The 10,077-nt window shown below is 39.5% G+C and overlaps 1 pseudogene; it reads right to left on the minus strand.

The window, feature by feature from the left end:
* Positions 1-752: 752 nt before the first annotated feature.
* On the minus strand, positions 753-1,842 carry LOC110201903 (E3 ubiquitin-protein ligase RNF166 pseudogene; annotated as a pseudogene).
* Between the last annotated feature and the right edge of the window lie 8,235 nt (positions 1,843-10,077).

Genomic DNA, 10,077 nt, shown 5'->3' on the forward strand with positions numbered 1-10,077 from the left:
TCATCTCTTTGGAAAGGAGATAAAAAAGGCCCTTCTGGTCTAGTTTTCTCCTAAGCCTGGGAGCAACTCTGCTGTTTCCACTGTGTAAAGATCCATCTGGATCCCGGAACCCGACACCCCAGCAGCATCACTGCTTGCACAAGGGCCTGGGAGTCTCTTATTGGCAAAAGGTAAACAGACACAAGGAAAACCTTAAAAATATAGAAATAATCTAATGAACGTGGCCACCTCAAAAATCACATGAGCACGAGTGGAAAAATTCCTCTTAATTCCAGTTTGGGTTCTGGCTTCCCCAGGCTCCGTATCACCCCCCTATGCTGATCCTATAACTAGGTTTGTTTTTGATTTTTTAAAATATAATTTTTTTAAATGTTCCATAAAAATACTATTGTTCCTAGTCAAACACAGATATTGCAATATGAAGAAGAGTAACTGCTTTTTTCTCGCTCTATAAAATGTGAAAAGGTTATCACACTGGTTAATATAGAAAAATGCCAGAATCTCTAAGTATCACAAAAGCTGGTACTAAATGAGCAAGGTGGAAACTTTACTGAATGCCAGATGTTAGATCGGGCTCTCGTTCAGGTCTTCAGCTAAGTTTCTCTTCCAGTCTCTCCCACCTCTCCACTCCCCTCAGGTCTAACCTGTCTGGATCAGCAGTAACAGTATTCTTAAGCATAAAAGCCAAACCATTGCTTAGAAAATAAAAGACAACTCAGTGCTCCAATGTAGCAGAGCCAGACATCCCTCCCTCTAGGGACCATCTGGGTCTCCAAACACCAAACAAACCAGCTTTACTTTACCCAGAAGAGAGGTGAAAGTCCTCACTTAGACCAAACCTTTGAACTGCTAAAAGGTGCAATCTTTTCCTACCCTCGGGAGGGCACGGAGGATTGGCCCCTGGGGTTGGCCTGCTCTCCTTGTGCAAGGAATAAAGATTCCACCTTATTAAAAAAGGTGCAATTCAAATAAAGGTGACGGGGAGGCCTAACTGCTAGGGAATGCTGAAGAATGTGCAAGCCTCCTGTCCCTCCATGTGGAAAAGGTGACTTCTGACCCCAGATTTGGGTTCAGGCCCAGCCAGGGCTGCCTTCAGTTCTCAGAGAGGGACAGTGCCAGGGCGGCCTGAAATGCAGCTTCTTCGTCAATGTTGTAGTCCACAAAGGTGTCATAGGAGAATTTGTGTCCATGGAGGAGGTGCTGCAGGAAGTTGGCGCTTTTGTAGCTGGAGTCACCCCAGGGCATGGCTGAACAGATGGGGCAGACCACGCGGTTGGGGTCGTTGCAGTGATTCTCCATACTGTGCTTCACCAGCTCCTGCTGGTCCAGGTTGCGGGCTCCACAGTATAGACACACAAAGGTGGATCTGTTTGGGACATTGCTGGGAATGGGCTGGGATGTTGGCACTACTGGGACAAACGGGACAGTTGGCCATCTGTTCTTGGACCTTCATGCAGGAAGAAATATGTGACCTCATCTTTGCAAGAGTCACCTTCTTGCTGCAGCCCCGGCAAGGAGCCTTGTAGGATGACAGCTGCTTTTCCACATTGGAGGCTTTGTCCACTTTCTTTGGGTCAAAGGGCATTCGGCAGAGTGGGCAGAGTGGAGATGGCATCTGGAGACATGGCTGCAAACACTCCCCACAGAATGTGTGTCCGCAGCTGCCGATGGCCACGGGCCGGTGGTAGACCTCCAGGCAGATGGGGCAGCTGTACTGGGCCTCCAAGCCGCTCTCGCCGCCGGCGCCGGGCCGGCCGGGGGCTGCGGGGCGCTGGCGGGGGCTCCGGCCGGGGGATGCTGCCGCTGCTGCGCCGACGCCACCAGGCTGCGGAACATGGGCATAGCGGGGCCCGGCCCGCCCCTGCCCGCCGCTGCCCGCTGGCCCCGGCATGCTGGCCCCGCTCGCTCCCCGTCCGCCGCTCGGGCTCGGGCTCCAGCAAGCATTATTTTTAATCAGGATAAACCAGAAGTATTCCCAGTAAGAAAAGGTGTGAAATAAGGAAGCCCACTGTCAGCAATATCATTCAGTATTGTATTGAAAATCCTAGATAGTAATGCAAGAAGAAAAAGAAATAGAAGTAATCAGAATAGGGAATGAGATAATAAAACTATCTCTTTTTGCAGATGTCATGATGGTATGCTTTAAAAATCCCATAAAATCAACTAAAAAGATAGTTGAAATAATTAATAATTTTAGCAGAGTAGCAGGATATAAAGTAAATCCACATAAATCATCAGCATTCCTATATGTCACAAACAAAACTCTTCTAGAAAAGATAGAAAGAGATACCCTATTTAAATAACTCTAGGCAGTATAAAATGCCTGGGAGTACAGCTGCCAAAACAACCCAGGAACTATATAAACTAAATTATTAAAATATATATATATATATACATATATATATATATATATATACAAATAAAATCAGATTTAAATAATTCAAGAAATATTAATTGTTCACGGGTAGACAGGGCTAATAGAATAAAAATGACAATTTTACCTAAACTAATTTATATATTCAATAACATCCCAATTTCCATTATTTTTTACTGAATTAGAAAAATAGTAATAAATTTCATTTTGAAAAACAAAAAATCCAGAAAATCAAAGAAAATAATGGGAAAAAATGTAAAGGAAAGAGGTTTAGCAGATCTCAAACTGTATTATAAGGCAAAATTATTAAAACTATCTGGTACTGGCTAAGAAACAGAAAGACAGATCAATGGAATAGAAGGAACATATAATTTACAACAGCAAATAAACATAAAAGCCTTGTATTTGACAAGTGTAAAGACATGAGATTTTGGGATAGGAATTCATTATCTGGTTAAAAAAAATTGGGAAAGGAACAGTTAGGTGGTGCAGTGGATAGAGCACCAGCCCGGAAGTCAGGAAGGCCTGAGTTCAAACCCGGCCTCAGACACAACACTTGACACGTACTAGCTGTGTGACCTTGGGCAAGTCACTTAAGCCCAATCGCCTAAAAAAAAAAAATGGGAAAACTGGAAAGCAATATGGCAAAATCTAGACCAATATCATATACTATGCATCAAGATAAGGTCAAAATGGATACATGACCTACATTTAAAGAGAGATTTTACAAGAAAATTAGAAGAATATGGAATATATTACTTATCAGACATGAATAAACTAAGAATTTATGAATAAACAGAGAGAAAGAGAGAGAGCAAAGTTTGGTGCAAAATGGATAATTATGATTACTTTAAATTAAAAAGGTTTTGTACAAATAAAGCAAATGTAGCTAAAATCAGAAGGAAAACAGAAAGTTAGGCAAAGATTATAGACAGTTTCTCAGATAAAGGTCTCCTATCTCAAATATATAAAGAAATTTGTCAAATCTATAAGAATATGAGTCATTCCCCAAATGATAAGTGGCCAAAGGATATGAACAGGCAGTTTTCCAGTGAAAAAATCAAAACAATTTATAAACATATAAAATGCTCTAAATCATTATTGATTAGGGAAATGCAAATTAAAACAACCTTGAGTTATCATTTTACACCTATCAGACTGGCTAACATGATAGGTGGAGAAAGTGACAAGTGTTAGAGGGGATATGAAAAAAATTGGCGCACTAATTAGTCATTGGTGAAATTGTGAACTGATCCAATCATTCTAAAGAAAATCTGGAATTATGCTCGGAGTTATTAAGCTACCCTTTGACCTACTTCTTAGTCTATTTTCAAAGATGATTAGGGGAAAAGGAAAAGAACCTAAATTGTTTATAGCAGCTCTCTTTGTGGTGGCAATAAACAGGAAATTGCAGAAATGTTCATCAATTGGGAAATGACTGAACAAGTTGTGGCATATGATAGTGATAGAATATCACTGTGCTATAAGAAATGATGATCCCAGTGATGAGCTCAGAAAAACATAGAAAGACTTGCATAAAACAATGAAGAGCAAAATGAGCAGAACCAAAGGAACATTGTATACAGAAATAGTAACATTGTTTTAAGAACCACTTTGAAAGAATAAAGGACATATGATAGAGATGCTATCTGCAGCCAGAGGAAAACTGATAAACAGAGGTATGTAAAGAATAATTTTACATGCAGAAATACTTATATATTTGTACATATATACCTATACACCTAGTTGTTTCTAATGGTAGTCATCTTTAGGTTGGGGTTGGGAAAGGTAGAAAAAAGAAGAAAAAAATATAAATGACAATTTTGTTATATATTTGGAAAGAATAGCAAATTGCTCTTAGTAGATTTGCAGTTTCATGTGCAACATCTTTTTTATTGTACTGTGCTATGGAAATGATTGTTTTATTCCATGAATATGTATTAGTGTAAAAAAAAACTAGTCCTAAATTTAGTATTTTACTCCAGTTTTCATTCTCCACTGGCCCTGATTTCAAAACCATGCCTTCTCTACTGCTGGCTTATCCTAAACTTCCCAAGGAGCTTAATGCCTTCTTACCCTGGAAGAATCTACCCCCTCTGCAGCCCATACACAGCAGTATATTCCTCCACTAGCCTCATTTCCCCTTCTCCCATAAGTGAATTCTTTCTAGAGCCTCAATTTTTGTGAATGATCCCAGACCAGGCTGCCTTTATTCACTCAGGCTTTTCCTTGCCCCTATACTGGGTACATTCCTTCTCCCTCACTTCCACTTTTCAGCTCTCTTGGTGTGTTGGCTTCGCCTAATAGAATGTAATCTCACTGAAAGCAAGACTGTCTTTCTTTTTGCTTATATTTGTCTACCCAGTGCTTAGCAAGGGCCTTGTACATGGTAAATTCTTAGCCAATGCTTGCTGCTGTTGTTGGAAAGATCTGAATTCAAATTTGCCCTTAGACACTTACTAGCTATGTGACCCTGAAGAAGTATAACCTTGCTTGCCTCAGTTTCCTCATGTGTAAAATGAGCTGGAGAAGGAAATGGCAAACTAATTAAGTGTCTTTGCCAAGAAAATCTCAGATGAGGTCACAAAGAGTCAGACACAACGGAAAAACAATTAAACAGCACTAAACATATCTATCTAATTATTCATCAACAAAACACAAACTAGTATTTCCCCATCTGCTGTTCCACCCTGCATGATGTGCCAAGAACTGTGCTAAATGCTTGACAAATACTATCTCATTTAATCCTCACAACAACCCTAGTAAACAGTTGTCATTATTATGTCCATTTTACAGTTGAGGAAACTGAAGGAAACAGATTGACATGCCTAGGATCACACAGCTAGCTTCTGAGGAAGGATTTGAACTTGGGTCCCCTTGACTCCAGGTCTGGTGTTCCATCCACTGACCCACCTAGCTACCTCAACTGTATGATCCTATATACTTGAAGCCATAAGTGTAAGTGAGGCCATTATAAGTATGTATTGAGAAGACAAGAGGGCAAAACTTTTGGGGATACTCAAAAAGATGAGAAACCACTGGAGACAGGAAACTCATTTAGAAATGTAGGAAATTATTTTGTATTTCCTTGCATATTGATTGTTTCTGTCCAGGAAAATGTAAGTTTCTTGAGGGCAGGGAAATTTGCTTATTATAATGGGTCTTTTTCTCTCCCAGTTCCTAGCAGAGTGCCTGGTACAAGTGCTTGGTATTTTTTTTTTAGTTGGATTGAGAAAGAAAAGATGTGGATAGTGTAATGAAAGTGTAATGATGAAAGCCAAGGCATCTGAGTTTCAAGGAAGGGGTGGCCAATAGTGTCAAATGCTGCTGAAAGATCAAAAGGAATAAGGGATTTTAAAAAAAGACCATTTAGTCAGCGAGGTCAACCTTGGTCTTGGAGAGAGGAGTTTGAGTTAAGGCAGCTTACGTAATGAGAAAAAAAGCACAAATCAGAGAATCAGATAACAGGGATTCTCATTCTGCTTTTGACATCATTGAGTTTGGATTTGACGGATAGGTTTGTTGGCATGGGCAGGATATCAGGAAGAGAGTAAATAAGCAGATTGGCAATAAGAGAGGGGTGAGAGAGAGTGTGGTGGTTCAGAGGGTCAGCAGCAGTAAAAGGAATTTGTTTTAGGCTATCACGGACTTGAGCATATTTAGATAATGTACGTAAAGTGCTTTGCAGGCTTTAAAAGGGCAATATAAATGTCTAGTTTTATTGACAGTAGTAGGATTATGAAGCTAGTGGAGACAGAGGGATTGAAGATGCAAGAAACAGAGGGAGTAACTAATGCAGGGGTCCTCAACCTTTTTTATGTGTTATGGTTCCTTTTGGCAAAATGGTGAATATTTCTCAAAATGTTGCTTTTAAATGCATAATTAAAATACATAGGCTCCTAAGGTAAAACAGTTATATGGAAATATTGTTATCAAAACATCTTACCGAATCAAGTTCACAGATTAAGAACTCCTAAACTAGTGGAATGTGGTTCTTAAGGAGACCTGAAACCATAGGTTTATAGATCCAAAGCTAGGAGGGACCTCCTAGGTCATCTAATCTAACCCCTTATCCCTACCTTAGGTCAGAGGACTGGAGATCAATCTTTCTTCCAATATTTTCTACCTGCGTGATCCTAGTCAAATCACTTAACCTTCCTATGCCTCAGTTTCCTCACTGCTAAAATGAAGGGGTTGGTCTAGATGGCCTCTGAGGTGTTTTCCAACTCTAGTCCTTTCATCCTAGGATCACTCATTTACACTTGAGGAAACTAGAGTGCAGGGAATTTAAGTGATTTGTCATGGTCATACAAGTAGTAAGTATCAAAAATAAGATTTGAACCCAGATCCTTTGGCTCCAGAGCCAGAGAAGTTTCCACTGGAACATGCTGTCTACTTAATGAGATCAAGACCTTTGATTTTGTTTTGGTTTTATTTTTGGTGATGGTGGTGGAGAACTCAGTACCGGCGAGAAGGTGGAAAGGAAGCTAAGTGGCTCAGCGGATTGAGCACCAGGACTGGAGTCAGGAAGACCAGAGTTCAAATCCGACCTTAGTCACTTACTAGCTATGTAACTCTGGGCAAGTTACTTGAACCCTGTTTGCCTATTTGCCTCATCTGTAAAATGTGCTGGAGAAGTAAATGGCAATCTACCCCCACGTGTTTGCCAAGAAAACCCTAAAAGGGTTCATGGAAAGTCAGACACAACTGAAAAAATGACTGAACAACAGTAAGAACAATGGAGCTCAAGACATCTTAATCTGAGAAATGGAAGAAGAAAAAAAGATGAGTGAAGGAAACGTTAAAATTAATCATCTGAAATAAAAAGAAAATGGAGCACAAAGTTACCAAGCCACCTGTGATTTAATCTGCAAGGCTGTCATTTGCACATCAAACCAGGTCACCTAGCTGATTTTTGCAACAAAAAAGAGTAATAAGAAATACAGAAACAAAATTCAATTGGACAGGGCAGATCACCTGACTGGTTAGCTTCTCCCAGGCTTCCTAAATTCTACCCCAAAGTCATTTCCTCACAGGTGGTGCTTTTTGTAACAACAAAGCATATTGGGAAAGAGGAACTTGTGCTCCATAGTTAGGAGTCACCCTCCATCTTCCTTGGAAAACTCTATTACTCAAATTAGACTCTAGCTCAAGAAAAAATGGGATCTGATCTACTAAGACAGGGAAGAGGAACTGAACCTCTGACTGACCTTTCTTCAGCTTCCAGAGAGAGGAACTTAGCCTTTGGTCAACCTCGTTTTCTGCTAGGAAGAGAAACTTGGCCTTTCAAAAAGCATTATAATCTTATGATTACTTTCTTCTTCCAAATTGTCTGCTACTAAATGATAACATCTTTTCAATCTATTCACTAAATCTCTAGGTAACCTAGACTGAAGAGACTATCTATTTTAGTCTGGCTTAGTGGTTAGGGCTGTCTTTTACTAAAGAAGTGTGTGGGACAGAGACCACCTACCCAAATTAAAAACCAGAGTCTTGACAAAAAGTTTGCAAAAAGGAGAAATCTCTTAGCTGCCTAAGCTGCCCCAAGAGTGAGGGTGCTCTTTGTTTAAGGCAAGATTATTTAGACCCTAACACAACAGCCCACCCTAACCCCCTTCCCATCAGCTCATTGGCTGAGCCTCACGTGTACAATCTATTAATGTAAAAACTATCCCAGTAACAGAGAGAATGAAGAGGTATAGAAATTACGTTAGCATGTTCCCCTTTTCAGGGCCTCACAGTTTCAGCAGCCTTTTACCCCAGGTCATATAACTAGCTAGAGGATGAGATAGACAGGATGCTCTTATTGCTCAGGAATTTCTGCTGACACTATCTAAGAGTAGGGGAAGGAGAAGGCTTGGGGAGGGGGTCTTGTATTCTGAGGGGTCTTCACTTAGTGTTGGTACACATGTACCACTCAAAAGCAACAATACCAGAACCATTAACAGGAACTAATGACTTTTTGAGGAGGCTTCACTTCTGAGAGATCATCTCTCACAGAAGAGAGCTTCATCATATAATCAAACTAAAAATAAATCAAAGCAATCAACAATAGTTGATTTCCTTGTCAATTTCCTCCTTTGCTCTAAAGGAAATAATTTCTTTATGGGTCACTTGAGTAGAGAATTGAACTCCTTCAGGTAGTCCAGGTTTTTAGCAATCAGTCTCCTTCAAAGGTCAAAATGTGACTGCCAAATCAGGGCTATTAGCCTTATTTCTGCTAATGAAGCTTTACAAGTCTCCACAACAGTGGTAACAGGGAGCAGTAGCTTTTACCTCCAGTGAAAGGGATTCTTTAATCAATGGATCAATTGGTGGTCCTTTTCTGATCCTTTTGCTACATCCATTCCTGCTATGAGACATTTGTTTTCCATAGGCTACATGAGGAGCAATTTCTCCCGTTATCTTTGACTATAACACATTTATCATTATTATTTTTTAATTAATATTGAAATTTAATTAACAAAACTTGACTTTTCTCTCTTTTTGGAGCATTGGTTGTATTTATTTAGTATTTTGTTTCTCCCCCAGTTACATAAAAACAATTTTTAACATTAGTTTTGAAAACTTTGAGTTCCAAATTCTCTCCCTTCCTCCCTTGCCACCCCCACCCCAACTGAGAAGGCAAGCAATTCAATATAGGTTATACATGTGTAGTCATGCAAAACATTTCCATAATCGGTCATGATGTGAAAGAAAACAGAGACAAAAAACTCAAGAAAAATAAAGTTAAAAAAAAGTGTGCTTCAATCTGTATTCAGATACCATCAGTTCTTTCTCTGAGGATGGACAACATTATTCATCATAAGTCCTTCAGAGTTGTCTTAGGTCTTTATATTACTGAGAATAGCTATGTGATTCACAGCTGATCATCTTACAATATTGTTATGAATTTGTACACAGTACATTTCACTTTGCATCAGCTCATGTGAGTCTGTCCAGGTTTTTCTGAGAGCATCCTGATCATCCTTTCATACAGTGCAATAGCATTCCATCATAATCACACAGCACAATTTATTCAACCATTCCCCAATTGATGGGTAATCCCTTAATTTCTAATTCTTGCCACAAAAAATGAGCTGCTATAAATTTTTTGTACGTATTGGTAGTTGCCCTTTTTTTTTCTCTCTCTCTTTTTGGATACAGACCTAGTAGTAGCACTGCAAGGTCAAAGAGTATGCATGGTTTTATAGCCCTTTGGGCATAGCTCCAAATTGCTCTACAGAATGATTGAATCATTTCACAACTGCAACAGCGCATTCATGTCTCATTTTTCCCACAACCCCTCCAAAACTTGCCATTTTCCTTTTCTGTCCTATAAACAAATCTAATAAGTATGAGGTAGTACCTAAGAATTGTTTTAATTTGCATTTCTCCAATCAATAGTGAGTTAGAGTATCTTCATATGGGTATAGATAGCTTTGATTACTTCATCTGAAGTCTGTTCATATCTTTTGATCATTTATCAATTGGGAAATGGCTCTTATTTTTATAAATTTGACTCAGTTCTCTATATTTGTGAAAAACAAGGCCTTCATCTGAGAAATTTGCTTCATTTTTTTCACAGTTGCTATTGCTAACTGTATTTCCCTTCATCCTATCCCCTCCCTCTACTCTGTTCTCTCTCTCCTTTCACCTTTTCCCTCCTCAAAATGTTTTGCTTCTGACTACACCCTTTCCCAAACTGTCCTTCCTTCTATCAT

This window comes from Phascolarctos cinereus, unplaced genomic scaffold (assembly GCF_003287225.1).
Source record: "Phascolarctos cinereus isolate Bilbo 61053 unplaced genomic scaffold, phaCin_HiC Scaffold_4;HRSCAF=312, whole genome shotgun sequence".
Lineage (NCBI taxonomy): Eukaryota > Metazoa > Chordata > Mammalia > Diprotodontia > Phascolarctidae > Phascolarctos > Phascolarctos cinereus.